Genomic DNA, 10,307 nt, shown 5'->3' on the forward strand with positions numbered 1-10,307 from the left:
GCCCCAGCTCTCTCACTGACTCTCACTGGGGGCCTGATGAGGTCCTCGCCGCCTCTGTGTCTCAGCTTCCCCATTCGCACAGTGAGTGGGGAGCAGAGGATAGGGAGGTCAGACTGCGTGCTCTATCAGAGTCCCTGTGGCTCTGAGACACTGTGATTTCCCGACATCTCAAGAGATGAAGGTGATTTGTTTTTTCTGCAACGGGAACTGAGTGTCAAGTTTGTGGGGAATTGAGAGTGACTGGATCTTCTTATCTCTCTGGCTCCAGGCCCAGCTGGGGCTCTGTCTGGATGCAGTGGACAGGGACGGGGTGCCCCAGACCCTCCTCTGGTCTGTGGAGAAAGTGGACCAGGCCTTCAGCATCCTACATGGAGTGAGCCAAGCTGGGCGGGGTGGCCTCCCCAGTCTGTGGAGACAGGATGGCAGCAGCCCAGAGCAATGTGGCCTCTGTACGGGGTGTGGGGAGGAGAGCATGTCTCTGCATCTCTGTGCCACTCGGGGACAGTGAAGAAAGCTCTGTTCTTGGGATGGGCCTGGGATGTGGAGCCGACACCCGTCAGTCTTCCTCCTGCAAGGCTGATTCCATGGGAGGGTACAGGAAAGCATGGCTTTCTCTGAATCTCATTGGAATTGGTCGAAATATTCCAAAAACTTTCCCATCTAAGCTCTCCAAAGATCCCTTTAATTATTAGCAAACATTTTTTTTTTTTGACAGCTACTACATTTTAGGTTTTGTGCTGGGCGTATAAGTGAAGAAGAAAGAAATGGCCTTTGGCTGTGGCCCCACAATGGACTCGCCACTCATCCCTGCCATCTTCGGGAACCATGGCCAACTTGGAGCACATCCTCATTGCCATCAAGCCAGAGGGTGTGCAGCGTGGCCTGGTGGGGCAAGATCATCAAGTGCTTCTAGCAGAAGGGCTTCTGGCTCGTGGCGATGAGGTTCCTCAGCCTCTGAGGAACCCCAGAAGCAGCACTGCACTGACCAGAAAAACTGGCCCCTTCTTCCCGGGGCTGGAGAAATACGTGAGCTCAGGGCCGGTTGTCGCCATGGTCTGGGAGGGGCTGAAAGTGGGGAAGACAGGGCCAGTGATGCTTGGGGAGACCAATCCAGTGGAATCTAAAGCGGCCACCTTTGGAGGGGACTTCTGCATTCAAATTGGCAGGAACATCATTCATATGGTGATTCAGTAAAAAGTGCTGAAAAAGAAATCAGTCTGTGGTTTAAGCCAGAAGAATTGGTGACCACACAAGTCTTTTGCTTTTGCCTGGATCTATGAATAATGGGGGACAAAGCAGCAGTCCCCTTCAGCACCACTCGACACACTCTGGCACTCCCTGGACACAGCTCTTCATTCCACTGACTTGGAAGCAATAGGGTCAATCTTTCTTTTCTAAAACATCTTTGCCAATTAAAGCCTTTGGAAACTGGCAAAAAAGGAAGGAAGGAAGGAAGGGAGAAGGAAGGAAGGGAGGGAGGAAAGAAGGAATGGCCCCTGTCTTATCTAGGGAGAAAGAGACAAGCATTACAGCACAGGTGGGTACATTCTCTGACAGGAACCCACAAAGGGCTACGGGAGCATAGCGGGAGTGAGGGGGCTGATATCCAGATGTAGTGGGGCCAGACAAGGATTCTAAAGTCTAAGTTGGAATTTGCTAGACCAAGGGAATGTAGGGAGGAAACTGTCGTTTTTCAGGGAGAAGGAGCAACATCTGCAAAAGCCTGTTGTAGGGAGAGAGCAAGGCTCATTCTGAGACCTGCAGTGGCTGTTTTTTGAGTCTGCTGATGGAGAGTGAGGGGCAGGAGGAAGTTGGGGAGGGGAGTGTGGGGCATGCAACGGAACTAAGGCTGGAGAGAGAGGGCCAGGAACAGGCAGGGTCTGGAGCCATGTTGGGGAGGCTGAACATTATCCTGGAGGCAGTGGGAACTGGTGAAGGGTTTTAGCTGGAGTGACATGGTCAGATTTGTACTTGGAGAAGATGACTGTGATGCCGTGTGGAAGATGGAAGGGGGGAGAGCCTGGAGACAAGTTGGGAGACTGGCTCAGTGAACCAGATGAGGGATGCTGATGGATGGGCTGCAGTGGTGGAAATGGGAATGGAGAGAAATGTGTGGATTTGGGAGATGTTGAGGAAGTGAAGTCAGCAGGATCTTGTTTTCCCGTAAATTCTGCATTCTGAATGATTTTGTTTTCCAAATCCACTGCCTCTTTTTAGCAATTAAATTTATGACATCCATTAAAATAGTAATAACTAGTATGGAATTGGATGGGCTTGATTCATGTAGGGTTGGAAATGGGTCTTATCTACCCACCACCCACCTCATACCATAATAGGCAGTCAGAACTTTGGGTCATCAGGAGCTAAATAATTTTGCCCACTTAGTGAATATAATCACAGCCTAAAGCAGCGAAACTTGATGTTTTAGTTACCTGAAGTTTGTAGCTGGTCACCAAGACCTGGTCTCTCTGCCTCTGGCATCACCCTCCACAGCGCATCAGAAGGATCTTTCTAAAATGAAAATTGGATCATGCCTTAAAATACTATGGTGGTGCCAGGGTTCGTCTCCCTTCTCTCTCACACCCTCTCCCTCAGTGGACCTCGCCGATGTCCATGGATACTACCCATATGCTGTCCTTTCAAATACAACCACAGTCAGAATCTGTCCTGATCTTCAGACCCCAAATCCTACCCAATAACCCTCACTTGGCTGCCTCACTGGCACCTCAGACTCGATCTGTCCAAAATCAAACTCCTGGCCTCCCATCAGACTCCCACCTCCAACCTCTGCCTCTTCTAGCTCCCCCCAGTTTAGTGAGCGCCTCTACCAGCCGTGTGGTAATCCTCTCCCCTCTCAGCTACCCTCACACTCAACCCGCTACCAAATCTTTCTGACTCACCCGCTTCTTTCCAACTCTGCCACCAACCCCAGTCCCCCGCCCTGACCCTAGACCCCCGCACTCTCTTGCAGGCATCCCTTCAGGAACCTCCTGTCTGGAATCCCTGCCTCCATCTTGCTTCTCTCTGAGGCATTCTCCATACAGCAGCTAAAGGGGCTTTTTAAAATAGAAAATGGATCCTGTCATCCCCAACACCCTGCTTAGAATCAAGCAGTGCTTCCCACTCCTCTTAAAATATCATCTAAACTTAACAAGACCCAGTATGATCTGGCCTCTGCCTACCTGTGGTGGGTTTGTGGTGTATCAAGTTAGCTATGCTGGAACTAAGTTTCCCAGAATTCCCTTCGCTGCATATCCTAGGTGTGCAGGAGGTGCAAGAGAGTGTTTGCAGATTCAGAAGGAGGAAGTGAAAGAGCGGTTGTGTTATTACACTCAGGAGGGCAGTGCAGGGTCCCAGGCCCTGGTGCAGTCACTCACGTTGGCCTAGGGCAACCAGCGGCGTGGGGTTCCTCCGCCTCCTGCCGTACTTTCCTTCGGCTTCGTCTCCTGGCCCAGGGGAATGCTTAGTTCTGTGGGGAAGGGCCCCCACTTCTGCAGGCCACCAGCACAACCCACGGAGGAGCTTTGGAGGCACCGAGACCTTCAGGATTCCGTCTTCCTGTCTTTCCTCTTCAACTATCTTCCCTGGTGACTTCAGGCCCAGCATCAGACACGCGGACAACAACAGCCTCAGGGAGTGTGTACCACCTCCCACAGCTGCGGAAGCTCAGAGCCCTGTCATAAGGCTCCACCACTCCTAGCAGTTCTGTTTCCCTGATTGAACCCTGACCAATCCCTGCCTCTCCAGAACCATCTGGTGCCCTTCTGCCTCGTGCTCGCTGTGGGCCAGCTGCCCTGGCCTTCTATCTGTTTATCTGTCTGTTGTTTTCTTGAACATGTGACTCTCCCTCCCCGTCCCGAGCATCTGCATGCACTGTTCTTCCTCCTGGATGCTACGCTTCACACGCTCTGCCTGACCAACTCCTGTTCATCCTGTGGATCACAGGCCTGTTGTGTTTTCTCACGGCACTAAATATTTGGTTTTTGCTAGACCTTAACGTGTTTGTGGTTCTTTTGTGTGTGTGTGTATACATGGCGTGATCATTTGTATTATATCTGTCTCCCAGTAGACCATAATCTCCCTGTAGGCAGGGGCCATATCCTGTTGATTCACATCATAGAGCCCTCCCTAGCAGAGTGGTTGACATACAGTAGCTCCTTTTTTTTTTTTTTGTGAGGAAGATCAGCCCTGAGCTAACATCCATGCCAATCCTCCTCTTTTTGCTGAGGAAGACTGGCCCTGGGCTAACATCTGTGCCTATCTTCCTCCACTTTATATGGGACGCTGCCACAGCATGGCCCAACAAGCAGTGCCTCGGTGCGCACCCGGGATCCGAACCCAGGCCGCCAGCAGCGGAGCGCGCGCATTTAACTGCTACACCACGGGGCCGGTCCCCTATAGTAGTTCCTTAATGATGATTTATTCAATAGTTGAATGAAAGAAGGCAAAAATGAGCAGACAAGGGGGAAAAAGAAAGAAGGGAAAAGAGAACGAATGGAAGGAAGGATGGACAACGAAGGGAGGGAGGCAGGGAGGAAAGAAAGAGAGAGAGAGGGAGGGAGGGAGGGAGGAAGGAAGGAAGGAGAAAGGAAGGAAGGAAGGAAGGAAGAAAAAGGAAGCAAAGAAGGAAGGAAGAAGGGAAGAAAGAAAGAGGTCCCATTTGTTGTCCAATTTTCAGCTACGGGCAAGCCTTCCTAGGCAGGCTGGAGTAGAGGCCCCTCTGTGGTCCCCATTGTCGCATCCGTTCTCACACTCGATTCTGAGTCTCTTCTCTCCCCCACAGACTGTAAGCTCTAGGTGGGGCCTGGGTGGGGGGAGGGCAATGAGTGTTTGGCAAAGGGACTGAACTCATGGAAAAGTCTGAGATTCTTAGCCTGGCATTCTAGTTCTTTAACCACAAACTCCCACTCACCCCTTGGTGAGCTCTTCCTCTCCCCAAACTCCTCATCTCTTCCTTTTGCCAAACTCCTCACTGGTACCTGAACCAGCCACACTCCCTCCGGGCGTGGAGCTTCTGCATATGGCTGCCCACCCCCTCCTCCCCCTGGCAAAGTCCAGATGCCCTTCCAGCCCGGCTTACAGAGCAGGCTCCACCAGGCCTGCCGGAGGACTGGAGGCTGGGCCATGAGGGCTCAGTTGGGCTGTGGGGCTGGCTGATTTTTTCCAAGGGTTTTCTTCCTCAGTGACTCAAAGGTTTGCCAGAAATAACAAAGGTCACTGGACCAAAGAAAAAGAAGGGAGGCTCAGGTCAACAAACAATATTTTTTCTCTGGTTGTGGGGAACACACGCCCTCCACCTCAACATTCTCTCAGCACTGCCTCTGCCGGGTGCTCCTACAGCGTGCCCTTCCTTCTCCCTCCTCTTGGCTCACTGTCTGTCCCCTGCATGGGGCCTGGAGTGAACTTGGGATCAATAGTATGTCTGCCTGTGGTCAGGAGTTCCAGTCCCTCCGCTGCGTTCATTCACTCGGATTTGTTCCTTTCGAGCTGGGCACCAGGGGGATGAGGTCAGCAGTTTCTGACTGCAGAGAGATGTAAACAGACCATCGCCGTGTCCTGTGACAGATGGGATCACAGGGGGCTAAGGAAGAGGGGACAAGGGGGGACACCTGAAGGATTATAGGATTTGGCCAGGCAAAGGAGCGGGGAGTGTCCTGTGCAAAGATGTGGGTGTTCCAGGCAGAGAAATCAGCAGGTAAGGCCTGGAAGCAAAAGAGAAGGGCCCATTCTGGGTGCTGGAGTAGTACAGTGTGACCTGAGTGTGGAGCATCCTGAAGTAAGGTGAGAGAGGCTGGCGGGGACCACATCACAAAGAGACTTAGGGAGCCAAGATAACAAAGTGAACTTTATCCAGAGGCCAGTGGAGAGCCACTGATGCGTCTTTGTCTGTCTAACTGCTCATTGGAACTAACAACCCTTGCCTTTATTCTGCTGTAGAGAACTGCATTCTAGTGCATCCTCTGCTGTTACCTCACTGTGTGACCTTGGGCCTGTCCTTCTTTACCCCATAGCCCAACCCTTCCCTCCTCCCAGGCCTCTTCATCTAGAAAACGAGGCATTTAGACTAGGTGATATTTAAAGCTCTGCTGGCTCTGAAATACTCTGATTCTAGGATATTCTGTTCGATTAGTCAGTTAATCGGTTAGACAACATTTACTGAGCACAAATTTTGTGCCAGGCATTTTATAAGAAGATGGGGATCCTGGCCGCTGCCCTGCAGGAGCTCACAGTCCGCTGAGGAGGCGGATACCGAGTCTATACCCATAACACAAAGCAGAATGAGCTCAGAGCTGTGGGAGCACAGTGGAGCGAGTGACTCATTCTCCCTCAGGGATCTGGGGGCGGTGAGAGAGGAGGCAGCAGATGATCTGGGCCTTGAAGGGTGCTGGGGGATGAGGATAGAGCCTGCTCTGTTCAGGAAGAATGAGTCACCTGGGGGCTGGAGGCAGGAAATGAGGCCCAGAGGCAGGTAGCCACCGGACCCCTGGAGGCCCTGAATGCTGGGTTAAGAGTGCCCCTCCCTCCATGGGCCGTGGGCGTGAGGAGTCCTGAGAGGGGTGAGCTCCTTCGCTCTATCTTTGGGACCCTGGAATGGACTTTGCTTCATTGACTAGAGTCAAACTCACAGGGTGCATACAGGAAAGGGGGCATCAATTTAGGGCGCCAGCTATGAGCCAATGACTGAAATACATGATCTTCCTGTTTTAAGCCTGACAACAACGTTCCAAGATGGAAATGAAAATTCAGCTTTTCCCAGGAGGAAACTGAGGCTCAGGAGGGGGTAGCACCATGTCTGAGGTCACACTGTTAGAAGGTGGTGGAGCCAGGACTGCACCCCGCTCCTGCTGTGCCTGACTCTAGACTGTGCCCTTCCCGCCAGCCACCCCGACTGCTCCGTACCCAGCCCTGCGCTCTGAGCCGGTTCCTTCCACCAGACCCTGCGCCCGTGTTCAAGGGCTCAGTCCAAGATGTTCCCTGCTGTCCTCTGGTGATGGTGGGGTGTGGAGGGGAGTGTGTTGGAGGGGGAGGGGAGGAAGTGCTTCCCCATCTATCCTGTCCCTGGACACCCTCCAAGAATGGGCACCAGGCTCCCCACTGCCCGGGTGGGAATAAACTCTTGAACTCTCAGCAGAGATAAAAATACTATCTCCTCCTAGCCCTGAGTGTCGGCAGATGGGGCCTCTTGGGCCAACCTCCAGCTGCCTCCACCGGCAGCTGTGAGGAGACTGCCTGAGGAGGGTGGGAGGGGCAGGGCCCTCAGGTTCTGCCCTCGCCAGGAGATGCCCCATCGCTTGCTTCCTAAGAGTCCGTTCAGCTCCATTCAGCACAGCCCCTGTCCAGTAGAGCCTGGGTGAGTGTGCAAGATCTGAGATAGGTGTGAGTTCACATCTCAGCTCTGCCTCTTGCCTGAAATGGGACTGTGGGCAAATCACTTCTTTGCACCTTAGCTTCTTCATCTGTAAAATGGGGATGATAACCCCTCCTAGGGACCAAGTGAAATTGGTTCCTGGTACACAGCAAGCCCTTTGCAAATGGACGATCCTTTCAATGCAGTGATAAAATGGAGCCCGACTGTCTGGTCCAAATGTCCCGCTCCTCCTTCTCTAGAGTGTAACTCTGGGGAAGTTGACTTCAACTCAGTGTCTTGGTTTCCTCTTCTATAAGATGAAGGTTGTGAGGACGACACTGGTTAATTCAGATAAAGCACCTAGGACAGTGCCTGGCACAGGGGCAGGTGCTCCGTGAGGATCCGTCGTTTATTGTTAGTGTCACTCTCTCCTTCACCCTCTGAGTGCCGAGCTGGGCATCCCCGCCTCCCCCTCGTGCCCTCACCCTGCTCTGGAAGCCCCCGTGTCTCTCGCTCTCTTTCTCCTCCTCTGGGCAAACCTCTCTCACACCACATTTTCTCTCACGTCTCAGGACGAGGGATGCTTGGTGGGTCCCTTTCCAGCCTGTGTGGAGGGATTTGAGGCCGATGGGGACACAGCCTTTCTGGCCCAGCTTACAGTGAGTAGACAGCCCCACTCTGTCTCCCACACCATCTGCCCAGGGCTGGAGAACAGACTATCCTTTTCCTGATCCTGCAGGCAAAATGCCACTGTGGTAATTCATGGACTCAGAGTCTCAGACAGTCAGTGTGGAAATGGGCCTCAGAGGGCACCCCACCTGCTCCATGCCCTTGCCCATTGCCCCCCAGCCCCTAATAGAAGGCACTAGACCTCCAATGTAAGTCTCAGGGTAGGAAGAGTTAACCAGTTTCCCCTGCTGCTGGGAATAATGCCCAAGGACCACTAGGTCCAGTCTCCCCAGGCCTGAGGATGAGCCTGCGTGTCCCCCACAGCCACAGCTGGGCAGGCCGGCTCTGAGCCTTCACTGTCTGAGGGATGTTTTGATAACCTCTCACCACTCCTCCCCCTCCTGCAAAGCCCTACCTGATCACCCCACACTCTGGGCCTCCTCTTATCTCCTCGCTCTAAGCTCCCCATCCATTACCGTGCACGAGTTTATCAGAGCCTCCCTGGAATGAAGTTGATTTCTATGAATAATTGGAATAGCTGGCTGGTGACCCAGCACTGCTACCACCAGGGTGGCTGGGCTTCAAAGCTTCCACCGAGCTCCTCTCCCCATTCCCCTGGCTGCAGTCTGGTCCAGGCCACCCGAACCTTTGGCTGGATCACCATTACAGCTTTCTGACTGCTCTCCTGCCAGGCTTACTGCTCCCTCCTCCTCGTCATCACTCCAATCCATCCTCTACAGAACAGGCAGATCAATCTGTAAAGCTCAAACCTTCCTAGAGGGCACCCTGCCCTTGGCTTCTCATTTAGGGCCTTCCTGATCGAATCCCACTTAACTTTTCAGCCTCACGGGTAAAGATCCACTCTCATGTTCCCTAAGTGCAAAGGAGGCCTTGGCCCAAGCTGCTCCTTCTGGGTTGTTCATTCAGTCGGTCAGTCAACCACTGTCAAGCAACTACCTTCCATGGGGCACTGAGAATGCAGAAAGGAATAAGCACAGACCTTGTCCTTAGGGAGCACACGGGCTGGTGGAAGAGGCAGATTCCTAGACAGGTCATCTGTAATGGGGTGGAATTGGTTTTCTAGAGATGCTCACGGTTGGAGGGGAGTGGCTCTGTGAGAGTCCAGAGGGCCCTAACTCAGCTTGGGGTTAGTAAGTAAGGCTTCCTGGAGGAGGGGGCATAGAGTGAGGTCCTGAAGGTTGAGAAAACTGACCAGATAGGCAAAGAAAACTTAACCTGTTAAACAATACTGATCTCTTGAACCAGACCCATTCAGTGCTGCTTCCTCCAAGAGTTCTTCCTTGATGGGCAAAACCCACACTGCCCTCCCTCCAGGCCGGCTCCATGGGCGTGCAGCCTGTGAGTCACACAATGTGCCACGCTGAGAAGAGCCCCCACTTGGGTTAATTTTCTGCTGTTGCTGTCTTGAAATTATTCATAATTTCAATAATTGTCAGTAGGCCCCTCTGAATTCGGGGAGCACTGGTCCCCTGTCTCTCAGCTCTTGCCATTTTCAAACCTGCATTGTTTGTACCCCCCAAATGCCTTATCTTTTCCCTGGGGAGCAGCTGCAATTCCAGGTGGGTCTGACTCATCTCTGTCCTCAGGGTCCGCAAGAGAGGTGGGCACCAAAGAGCCTGTATGAAGGTTTTGGTGGATGCAACGAGACCTAGCTGGAACACAGCCGTTTCATCAAGGCCAGGATATCATCCCGTGCGAAGGGGTGTGGTCCAGGCTGTATATGCTCTAGGAATTCAGAAAGAAGAGAGATGGCTGCAGCTGGAGGCGTCAGAAAGTGCTCCCCAGAGCACTCTCCCCTGCTCTCCTGTCAAATGTCCCTTCTGGGCTGAAAGCCCTTCCTGATGTCTAATCTCAATTCTTCCTGCTGCATTGCTCCCCTCCCCCCTTCTCCAGGCCTCCTCCCCAGGCCTTTGGGCATAGCAGAGAGAAGCTGGGAGGTAGGATGACAGCATCTTAATTTCCCTGCTAATTACAAGTGCTGGGAAGAGGGGTGCTAAATGCCAGATAATTACCCAGGAGGAGACACACGCCAGACTCCTGGCTGCTCCTAGCCCCAGGAATTTCACTTTAATGGTTTTCTTTTCTCCCTTAAAAAAAAGAGACAGAGATAAAAAGCGTTAAGGTCCATGGTCTTCTCTCTCCTTAGCATTAGGATGTAAAGAAAGCGATCACTTTCCTAAAGCCCCTCTCCTTATCAGGGACCTAGATTCAGACCCTCCGCACTGGGTCTGGGGAGCAGGTCTGAGGATCAACAACCTTGTTTGTACTT

At 52.7% G+C, this 10,307-nt stretch overlaps 1 pseudogene; it reads left to right on the top strand.

Annotated features, from left to right (window-relative positions):
- The first annotated feature begins 825 nt into the window (after window positions 1-825).
- Window positions 826-1,284, top strand: LOC131412405 (nucleoside diphosphate kinase B-like; annotated as a pseudogene).
- The last annotated feature ends 9,023 nt before the right edge of the window (window positions 1,285-10,307 follow it).

This window comes from Diceros bicornis, chromosome 13, assembly GCF_020826845.1.
Source record: "Diceros bicornis minor isolate mBicDic1 chromosome 13, mDicBic1.mat.cur, whole genome shotgun sequence".
NCBI lineage: Eukaryota > Metazoa > Chordata > Mammalia > Perissodactyla > Rhinocerotidae > Diceros > Diceros bicornis.